The sequence below is a fragment of the Pygoscelis adeliae genome, unplaced genomic scaffold, assembly GCF_000699105.1.
Source record: "Pygoscelis adeliae isolate BGI_AS28 unplaced genomic scaffold, ASM69910v1 Scaffold277, whole genome shotgun sequence".
NCBI classification, from domain to species: domain Eukaryota; kingdom Metazoa; phylum Chordata; class Aves; order Sphenisciformes; family Spheniscidae; genus Pygoscelis; species Pygoscelis adeliae.
The window spans coordinates 113,474-123,265 of record NW_008825218.1 but is presented as its reverse complement, the minus strand read 5'-3'; positions in this window follow the sequence as shown (position 1 = coordinate 123,265).

Below are 9,792 nucleotides of genomic sequence, written 5' to 3'. Positions count from 1 at the left end.
TGACAATTTCTGGACAATGAGCAATTTTCCTCTATTTTCACAGAAATCCAATTAATTTTTAGGGCTACAGAGCTGGATTGTTGCGTTTTGTTCTATTCTTCTGACCAAAAACATGTCATTAACTCGAGCAGCCCCGCAGCTCAAGAGCTCACTGCACACACGTCCCTCAGCAGGTAGGTTACAGCAGAGGGAACCGGTAATCCCCAGCTGCCAACCCCTGTGCACGTGGATAGATACGGTTGCGTGCATGCGCACACGCGCACACACTTTACAAGTGCATTCATTCAAGACTTGCCCCTATTTTAAAATTTATGAATCGGTGGGGGAGAACTTACTTACACTATTCTGCAACTTCACATATGTTTTTTTTTCTTCCCCCCCAGGTTTGCAAATGGTTTCACACTGAAATCAGTGGCAAATATTCAGTTATTCTTTTCGAATATCAAACAGGCTGAAGTAATCTGGTGAGTTATGTGGGAGTCATAAGTACATGATGGTGCTAAATGTGTCCAACACTGCCTAAAAGAAGGACAGGATGGATCAGGCATTGTCACAAGGATAAAAATTAATGCGTTTTGCCAGCAATGGTGCTTTAGTCATATTGGAATAGCTGCCTTTCATGTATTTGCAGATAAGTAGCTGAGAGATGTTTATAAACATTTTAAAGTATCAGTGAGTAGAAAAATAGCCAAAAGGTACACATTAAATTTGTGTCTGGAGTCTTCTCTACACTTTACCAAACTGCATACCCACTTAGTGCTGGAAGGGGAATAAAATTGAAGGGAACAAGTCACTGGCCTATTATGTTACATCAGTACAATTTCTGTTCATTGTAATTATTCTAGATCAAACTGGGAACATCTAAACAAGTTTAACATTAAAAAAAATCTAAAAGAGGCTCGTTTTAGTCTATAAAAAGGTTTTCCAGACATCCCTGGCACTATCATTTACTGGCACTACCGTATGCAAACATACACCGACTTCTACATCCCAGTCCTCCCTGCAGACGAATAGCTATCCCCGCACACACTCAATTAACTACAGCCAATACAGTCAGGACTTTGACTCCCTGCTCAGCCACTTGGTCTGGCACCGTGGCAGGAGCAGTAACGCCAGATAAAAGCAGTAGCTTTTAACCAGTCAGCCATTCCCAAACAGCACCCCCCTCAGAGCAGCAGAAGGGGTGTTCAGCGTCAGCGCACTGCAGCAGAGCCTGGTTGCGCCTGAGATTCTGGTGTTGCCAGGGCTGATTCCTGAAAACCAGCTGCAGTTCCTGCTGCCAGGGCTGTACCACTGGACAACGGGTCTCCTCTGCAGCTTCACAAGCAAAATTTCTGTCCCAACGCACTCAAATTCTGAAGCAGGAAGCCACTAAATATTATCTTGTGTATATAAAGCTAGCTGGTATTATATAAACTACCTAAAAGGAGGTTGTAGCAAGGTGGGTGTCGGTCTCTTCTCCCAAGTAACTGGCGGAAGGACGAGAGGAAATGGCCTCAAGTTGCGCCTTTTTGTAGGGGTGGAAACAGCTACCCCGGAATGACTGAGGAGCATTTTGATGAAGCTCTTCTATGAGTAAAACAATAAATCTCTCTCTGAATATAAGCCAGAGCGTCAGGTTGTGTTAGGGAATTATTTCTAGGTCATTTCAGTTCACTGCACTGCACTGCAAATATTTCACTGAATGAATGACCGAAATAATTAATCAAAACACTGGAGAGAAACACCAGCTCACACTGTAGGCAACTAACTTTGCCCTAAAAGTGACAGAGCTCAGCAGGTTTTAATCTGCTCTTTACCAGCTGTCACACAGCAGCAACATGCAACCTTTACCGCTGATCCTTCCACAGACTTATTCTTGGTCTAGGGGGCATAAGGCTGACCTTTCCCAGCCTGGTTACTCCTGCTGTTAGCAAGCTGTATCGTGACAGAACTTGCCTGTCAGGATCTGCTTCAAAATTACAAAATTAGACTCGGATTTTGGCTAAAAACCACTCTACCTCAATTCTACCACACTACTTAGAGTAAATGAATCCCTCCTTCTATTCCACTTGCCGCTGAAGATGCTGAGCTTCCAACAACTGACCCCCAATGATTGATCAGGCCCAACGTCCCATCTGAAATAAGAAAGTGCAAGCTGGAACAAGTCAGAGAAGAAAGATTTGTTCTTGCACAGCTGAATCGTCACTGTTACAGCTTACTTGTGAGCGATGTGTGCAGAAGGATCACTGAAGAGTCATCAGTACGCACAGAGGAATACTGAAATTGTGCTCACCAGGGAATTACTCTATCATCATCTACGTTGAATTGTTTCACTTCCATTTTTAACTTACACAATAACTGCCCAAGGTATGACTTTAGCAGTAAATATTATACTGCACGATGGGCACGCTAAGGTGAGATTGCCCGTAATTAAGATGTGCCAACGACATGCACTAGAGTTTATTTATTCTGGTGTCTCAAGTCTGCCAAGCCCACGCTCGCCAGGTGGCTCTCAGGACACTGACACACCAAAACCCAGCTGAAACGCATTGATACTCTAACATGCCACGGTGTTAACTTGATGTTTTATCTCTCGAATCGGCTCTGTTCAGCCCTGTATGGTTCTTCATTTCAAGAACAATGCATTAGAAAAGATAGTTCAAGGTTTCCAACTCTGATCAAATAAACGAGTGAACAAGATACTCAAGCAATAAGTGTAATCTCAAGCAATAAGTGAACTGCCAGCAAATGGTCCTTCTAAAATGAGAAAATAAAGGGGGGAAGGTCTCAATCAGCTAACAAGTGAGTTAACAAAGATCTATTACAAATTTACAGTATCTATATTAATCTATTATACTAGCCTTTTTTCCTTCTTTTTTTTTTTTTTTTTTAGACTGGTCAAGGTAAGGCAAAGAAAACTAGAGTGCACCGTGACAAGGATTTTGGCCCTAAAACACTATTTTACGGGACTGTTGGTTAGGGTTTTGAGGAGAAAAAAGACATGGACTTGAATGTCTGCAATTAAATAATAGAATGCAAGCTTATAAGCAAATGGTATAATAAAACAAGTCTAGAGAACATTAAGGTACTGGCTTTTGCTGTTGGAGAATGGTAATTGTACTCAGTTCCATCATTCACAGTTATCCAACTGTCAGCATGAAACATTGTGTGTGTGTTGCTTTTAAGCTTCTCACTTTCACAAAAAGCTTCCACAAATATGCTCAGAAAAGGTTTTTCTCTTAGTTCTTTACATGCTATGTATTACTTAACATTCAATATTTTATGATATTTATCAGCTCATTCTTTTCCTTTGTAAGTCACAGGCTTCTCCAGGGGTTTCTGGCATGCTTATTTTGTATTTCCACATTCTGCTTTGATTTTCTTTATCTTATGAAACTAAATTCCCCAAGATTATGAAACTAGGACTAGTGGATGGGGGTTATTTTTATTTAATGCTGGCTTTTCAAGAAACATTTAATTTAAAATTTTCCAAGATAGATCATTGCTATAGCAATAGCCTCATTAGCAGCTTACATTAACATAAAAAGGCAAATCAAAAGACAGCTATTGCACCATCATACCGCTGTCAAAATGTTATCCCTTTGAAAAGACCCTTTTTGCACCAAGAGCACACATTCATGTGGCCTGCCCCATCCGGCTTTTTACTGTCTCTTTTTAGCACGATGCTAGCATAATTTTTAAAAGCCACTTTTTCCTTTATAAACCTGTGTGCGGCAACACACAGATTTCCTTCGGCAAAGTGGACTCAGAAATAAACAAAGCTTTCTCGTGCTGTTGCCGCTGGAGGCATTGCAGACGGGGTGCTGGGGTGCTCCCAGCAAGGAGCGGTCCTCGGGCATGTGTGCCGGCAGCGAGCGGCTCCGAGGGCCGTGGCATCAGCACAGGGAGTCGAGAGGAGGAGGGAGCCGACCGCAGCCCATGGTACATTAACCAGGAAAGTTTGGAAATGTAAAACTCAATGGGCTGTCAGAACAATGTTCCTCCAATGCTCTGCACGGACCGGCATTTTGTCAGTGTGAGTACAAATGCCAAAACTGGCTAGAAGTCTTCAAACAAGCCATGTGCATTTTTTTAGTGACTGATGTAAGTAAGGGGAGACAAAAGAGGAGGAAAATACATTTTCCTTAAAATGACTAATAAATACATATGCTGGAAAGTTGGGTGGCCCACAGCCTGTAGCCAGTATCTGAGGGCCAGCTTGTCTATTCGGTGACGTGAGATGAACAGTCTCAGCTCAGACCTAGTGGACAATGTTCACCGTTTAAACGTTCAGGCCTTTTTGGCAGATGCTGCCCTCATGGGCCCTGGCAACATTCTCATAATTTTTAAAGGAAAAAAAATTCTAACTTGTGTAATTGTATTAGTCATACATATTTTAACTTTGCAATCATTTCTCATTACTAAAGGCAGTTGTCTATATCTGCTCAATGCACTTTATCATTATTTCTCACTGTTACTGGAGCAACCCTGAGGGTCTCGGCTAGGCCAAAATTCTCATTATTTTGAACGTTGCAGAAACACAAAGCCAAGAGCAGTACTTTTTGTATTACCTTAGCACTCAAGATAGATAGGGCAAAAGGTTCATTCACCGATCTCTATTTATCTATTTGTCGCTGCTATGAATAACAAATGCAAGTCCAAGGTACAGCAGTGACCAGTGGATTCCCATGGCAGCGCAACACCCCTGTCTGCGGGAGGGGAGGTTAGGGTGACGTTTTAATTTCACAAGCCTGTGCTGCAAGTTGTTCCTTACAAGCTTCCAGTAATTCCTCACATGCCTCTATGAGGTGTGTTAACCTACAGCACCTCAAACCAGGCTCAGTGCTGGAAGACTCCCCTGTTTCGTTGGTGTCACTCAGCGGACCTGGGCCCGAAGCGGTAATGCAAACCAGATGAGAATCCGCCTCTCCATCCGTAGCTCTTTTACAGCGTCGTGAATTCAGCCATCTGCCCCTAACAGCCAAGACGACCACCTCTGACTGGGCGCAGCCGCCTTTTCCTAGCTTGAGATGTGCTGGTGGACTGCCCAAGCTAAGCCAAATGATGCAGTTTGTTAATAAATTTGATCTAAACTTTTTAAAGCATCCTGTCTTATTTTGGTTAAGGCATGTAAGGGAGCACTCAGACAGGCAGCTCAGCTGGCAAGTAAGAGGGACCAAAAAGCTCCAACTGTGCGATGTGCAGCTGCAGACAAGATCCTGGGTAGTAACTCTTCCCCCAGCTCAGTTATCTGACGAATGCTCACCTGCCTGCAAACTTAGATGCTGACTTGGTTTCCATTTCAGGCCCATCAGGCAGTGCAGTCAGTTACTGAGCATGCGGGATGCACCATCTTCCCCAAGAAAACTCATCTTAAAAACAAAACCCTCACTTAAAACAAACGTTCAGTGTAGGCCAGTAATTAAACCAACTATCCACTATCGCCTACTTGTTTAGATTTGACTCCGGCACAATGTTCCCCTAACTGCAGACATTGCAAAGAAAGCGGAGGTGGGAATGAACCCACCGACTACACCTCCTGGAAGGCTGCATCCTAACTGAAAAGGAAAAAGAATATGCTCAACACGGGAGGTGCTCAGCATCTATTAAAAATGGGCCCCAACAGATGCAGCTTCTAGGTCTGTTTTTCATAGGAATCTTCCCCATAACTTTTCTTCTCCCTTCAAAGAGTCACTTCTGGACAATCTTGCAATTCGCAGACAATAGATCATCTTCACACCATCCACCCCCCCCTCAGTGAATCTTGTAAAATCCATAGGATTTATGCCAGCCGTATGTGGTAAATACTCAATATTACTGCACACCTCCCACATGCAGGGTAACATGTCCTTTCTAGGGACACCTCTGAAGTACACCTGTGATGACTCGACTTGAATTAGCTCCTTTTTCCCTCCTACAATCACTCTGAAAGGAGTATCAGTTTTTTCTGCAGAAGCAGCTATTTGCCCACTAAGGCTGCCTAGCAGACTTTATCAAAAAGCTACCAACATCTGGCCCTAAATTCAGCAATTAACAGTGACTTTACAGCCTGATTATTTTACATACAGCATGCAAAAAAAATGGCTTTAGGAACAGCAATGGGAATTCTGCTATAGGAAATAGCAGGTGTAGCACGTCTGTTTGAATAATGGAGTATCCTCCAGCAAAGATCATTTATAGGTGGTCTTACTGAATAGATAACAGCTAAAATACTTCTCTCAACACCACTCTATCCATTCCCTCTCTGAAAAATGCAACATGAAGAGGTTTGGTAGCACCAGAAGATATCTTAATTTTTAAGACAGATAATGCTTTGTTTATGGAGAAGCTGAGAAACAGAAGCAAAGAAAGAAGCCATTTCAGAAGTTGTCAAGAAACCCGTGATAAATAAATTAGGAGTGCGCCATTCTCCCATCAAACAAGCAACTAAAGCTCACTAATACTAACACATGCTAAAAACATTACTACGACTTTTCGCATGTTTTACGCTGTCCCCCATCTGTACATGCCAGGTATACGGGATCAGGCTGTGATTTTAACATACAAAATTTACTTTGCTGCTGAACACTAAGCACGATTGCCCTGGGACGCAAGAGAGATTATGTTTAAAGAAATATTATGTGGTCATTAACAAAGTTGACAGGCTAAAGAAAGCCTTTCTAGAGCTGAAAGACATCAAGTTAGGCTCCCTTTTTAGAGTCCAAGGCTATTTGGTTTTGGAGCAGAATTCTGCTTAATGGCAAGAGTACGTTAGAAATAATTTATTCAGATAACATTTGGTATTTTTCAGAAGCAAACTCGCTATGAAGTATTTTCCTATGTAAAAATAGAAGGAAAATAAGAAATTCAGCCTGGACGTTCTGCATGCACTCCGACAGCAGCCGGGAGCCCCAGTCATTAACCAGCACATCGCTGGGCTATGCTCTGGACATACCCGAGGCAGACAGGCAGTTTAAACTGTTTCTGTCCATAGCCCACAGGCTGATGAGACAACCACCTACTGATTTACGCTGAAACCATCATAACTGCAATTTAGAAGGCACGTGAGGATTTTTTTCCTGTAAGACTCTCATGGCAGTAAGCTGCCCTGGTGCTTCCCAGCAGACACCTTGGCACTGCTGGTTTGCAATGCACGCAATGGGAACTAAAGTGGATGTAGCCGCAAGCAATGCCACCATGCACAAGCAGTCGCCCAGTTGATGCGATTCTATTTCAAGACAAAGCTGCTTCAGGGCCATGAGACAGCCCAGAACCAACTGGCATAAAGCCAAAGCTCAGCTCTGTCAAGACCAGTAAATGCACGTCTACACAATACCAGAGGTGTTTTCCCTTTAATGCCCCGGCACCGGAGGGAGGTGAACATGAGTGAACAGTGCATCATTTCTCACTGGTTGAATCTTCTCTGGAGAGTTGCTCTTCATTTCTGCAGCACAATACGTAGTATGGGAATGAGAGCTCCTCCATTGCATTTCTCTGTCAGTGCCAGATTTGCTGTTACAGCTATTACCACTTTTTTTAAATTATTTTTTCTAAAGAAGCCCTTGGCCATGCTTTTAATCAACAAGTGTGGGGAACAAAATTCAGCTGGTATAAACTTCCATAGGAAGCTAACAGTAAAGCCACAGGAAACATGGGACTTTAGATTTGCATTAGCTAAGACACATGTGTGAAATTTTTGGAAGAACAGGCAGTGAAGAAAGGCAGACATCACATAATATATCTCCAGACATCAGTTATACTTCCTAACATCTGTGAACCTCTAGAGAGATGTAAGATTCAAATGTGAAAAGCCTACATGAAGAAAAAATGGCTCAACTCAGCCAGGTTATTAAGTCACAATAAAATACATATTTTTCATTTTGCTTGGCTGAGGCTTCCACTTCTGTCTCTTACCATCGCTATCTCAATGACCACAACTGGTCACAACTGGATGAACCATTTCAAAAGGACACAGAACCCTTGCAAACACTGAAGCAAAACACTGAACAGCTTTAAAAAAGAACATGGGACTGATAAAAGGACATACTTTTTAAAAACCTACAGATAAAATCTGGAGCAGGTATGCAAGGGATTTTTTTTATGGAAGTACTCTCTGTGCAGTTCAGAACCCAAAAAGGTTAAAAATTGCAAAGTAAAGGTTTCTTATTTATCTGCAACTTAGAGACACCAAGCTAGCTTCAGATAAGTAATTGGTCCTGAAAACAGTAAAGCTGAAACTTCTCACAAGGACTCATTCGCCCTGCCAAATAGTAGCTCTGATATTGCTGATGTGCAGAACTATCACCTCTTGCAGGATGTTAATGGCACGTTAAAAGTCAAAGAAAGAAGAAACTGTATTAAAAGCCCAGCTGCCCTTTCCAGAAAAAGCGTACGCAATGTAAACACAATAGTTTTCATTTACAGCTAAAAATAATTGAGCTAAACTTTGAACTCTTCTTTCCTTCATCTCTTGTTTTTTGCCTCAGTGCCTTCAGTAAGTGCTTACAAACAAAACAGGGTGGAATGGTTCTGGGTTTCATGGATAAGAAACTCAGCTATCAAACGTCACAAGCAGATAAAATTATTCTGGTGGACACGTATTCTCCAGTGTGTTGTCATCAGCAGATGTTAGGGTGTTGCCAGCAATACCTGTGGATCAACTGTAGTGATTTTTCAACCTGTAGGCACCTACTGAACTTATGATAATGTAATGTCCATCTAAATGAGCTCATGAGTCTTTAAGAGTAATAATCTTACAGAAGCATTTACTACTTGTGTAGTTAACGATACAGACTTATAGCACATGTTCTTATTCCTAAGGACTAACGTTCATCTCCAGAACTGAACACACCAGGGACATTTTCGATACTTTAAAGTGGCCTTTCATACACAGTGCAAGAAAGAAAAAAAAAAAAAAAAAAAGTCTTTTTTTCCATATTATTAGCCATATTTACCTCTTAGTTCTAAAACCTAGTGTCACTAAAACTGATAACAATTTGACGGTCAAGATCAACTTCTAAGTAAACATTGGCACTGGTTCCTCACGATACTGTACTAAATAGCAGTGTTTAACTATACTGTTACCTCACATGCCTTAAAAATCTTACAATGCGACTACAGAGGAATTGCATGCGTTTCTGGCTCTTGCGCCAAAAGGTGTCGTCCATCTGGTTTGACTTCTTTATTTGCCTGCATGCTGGCAAGGATGTTGAAAAATCCCATTCGCTTCTTCCATTAATGACTGCCTCATACTAGTTGTCAACAGCCTTCATTTGCCATAGAAGGATGCGAAGTAGCAATGCCAAAGACTTAGGGAGAGGCGCTGCTGTATTTATGTGACGAGGTTCTCAACACCTTTCCTACTATTAGTGCAAGAGTTTTGGTCTGGCCTTTGAAAAGAGAACAAAGAAGTCATCCGTGTCCCTTCTCCCAAGGCTGAGTACATCCCCTGGGCAGCGTGATGTAAATTGTACTTACTCAAGAGCTAAGAATGGCAGCATTTATGATTAAAAATGAAAGCCAGTTTGATACAGAAGAATGGGTATTAGATCACTTCATACTCCTTACTAATTATTACATGATGAATGGGTGATTTTATTTTTAAAGAAGCCAAAACTACAAAGATTTTCTTATGCAAATATTTCCTCTCTAACAGTTTAGAAATTAATTAGCATGAAAATATTGTGAATAAATTATTGCAGATGACATTTTTTAGATTTATTCATGGTTAAAAAAAACCCATATTTTCTTTTCTCTTGAAGAACCAGAGTAAAACATACTTTTGATCTACATTCACTCATTGCAAAGTTAAAAATGACTTCAGGTACAGAG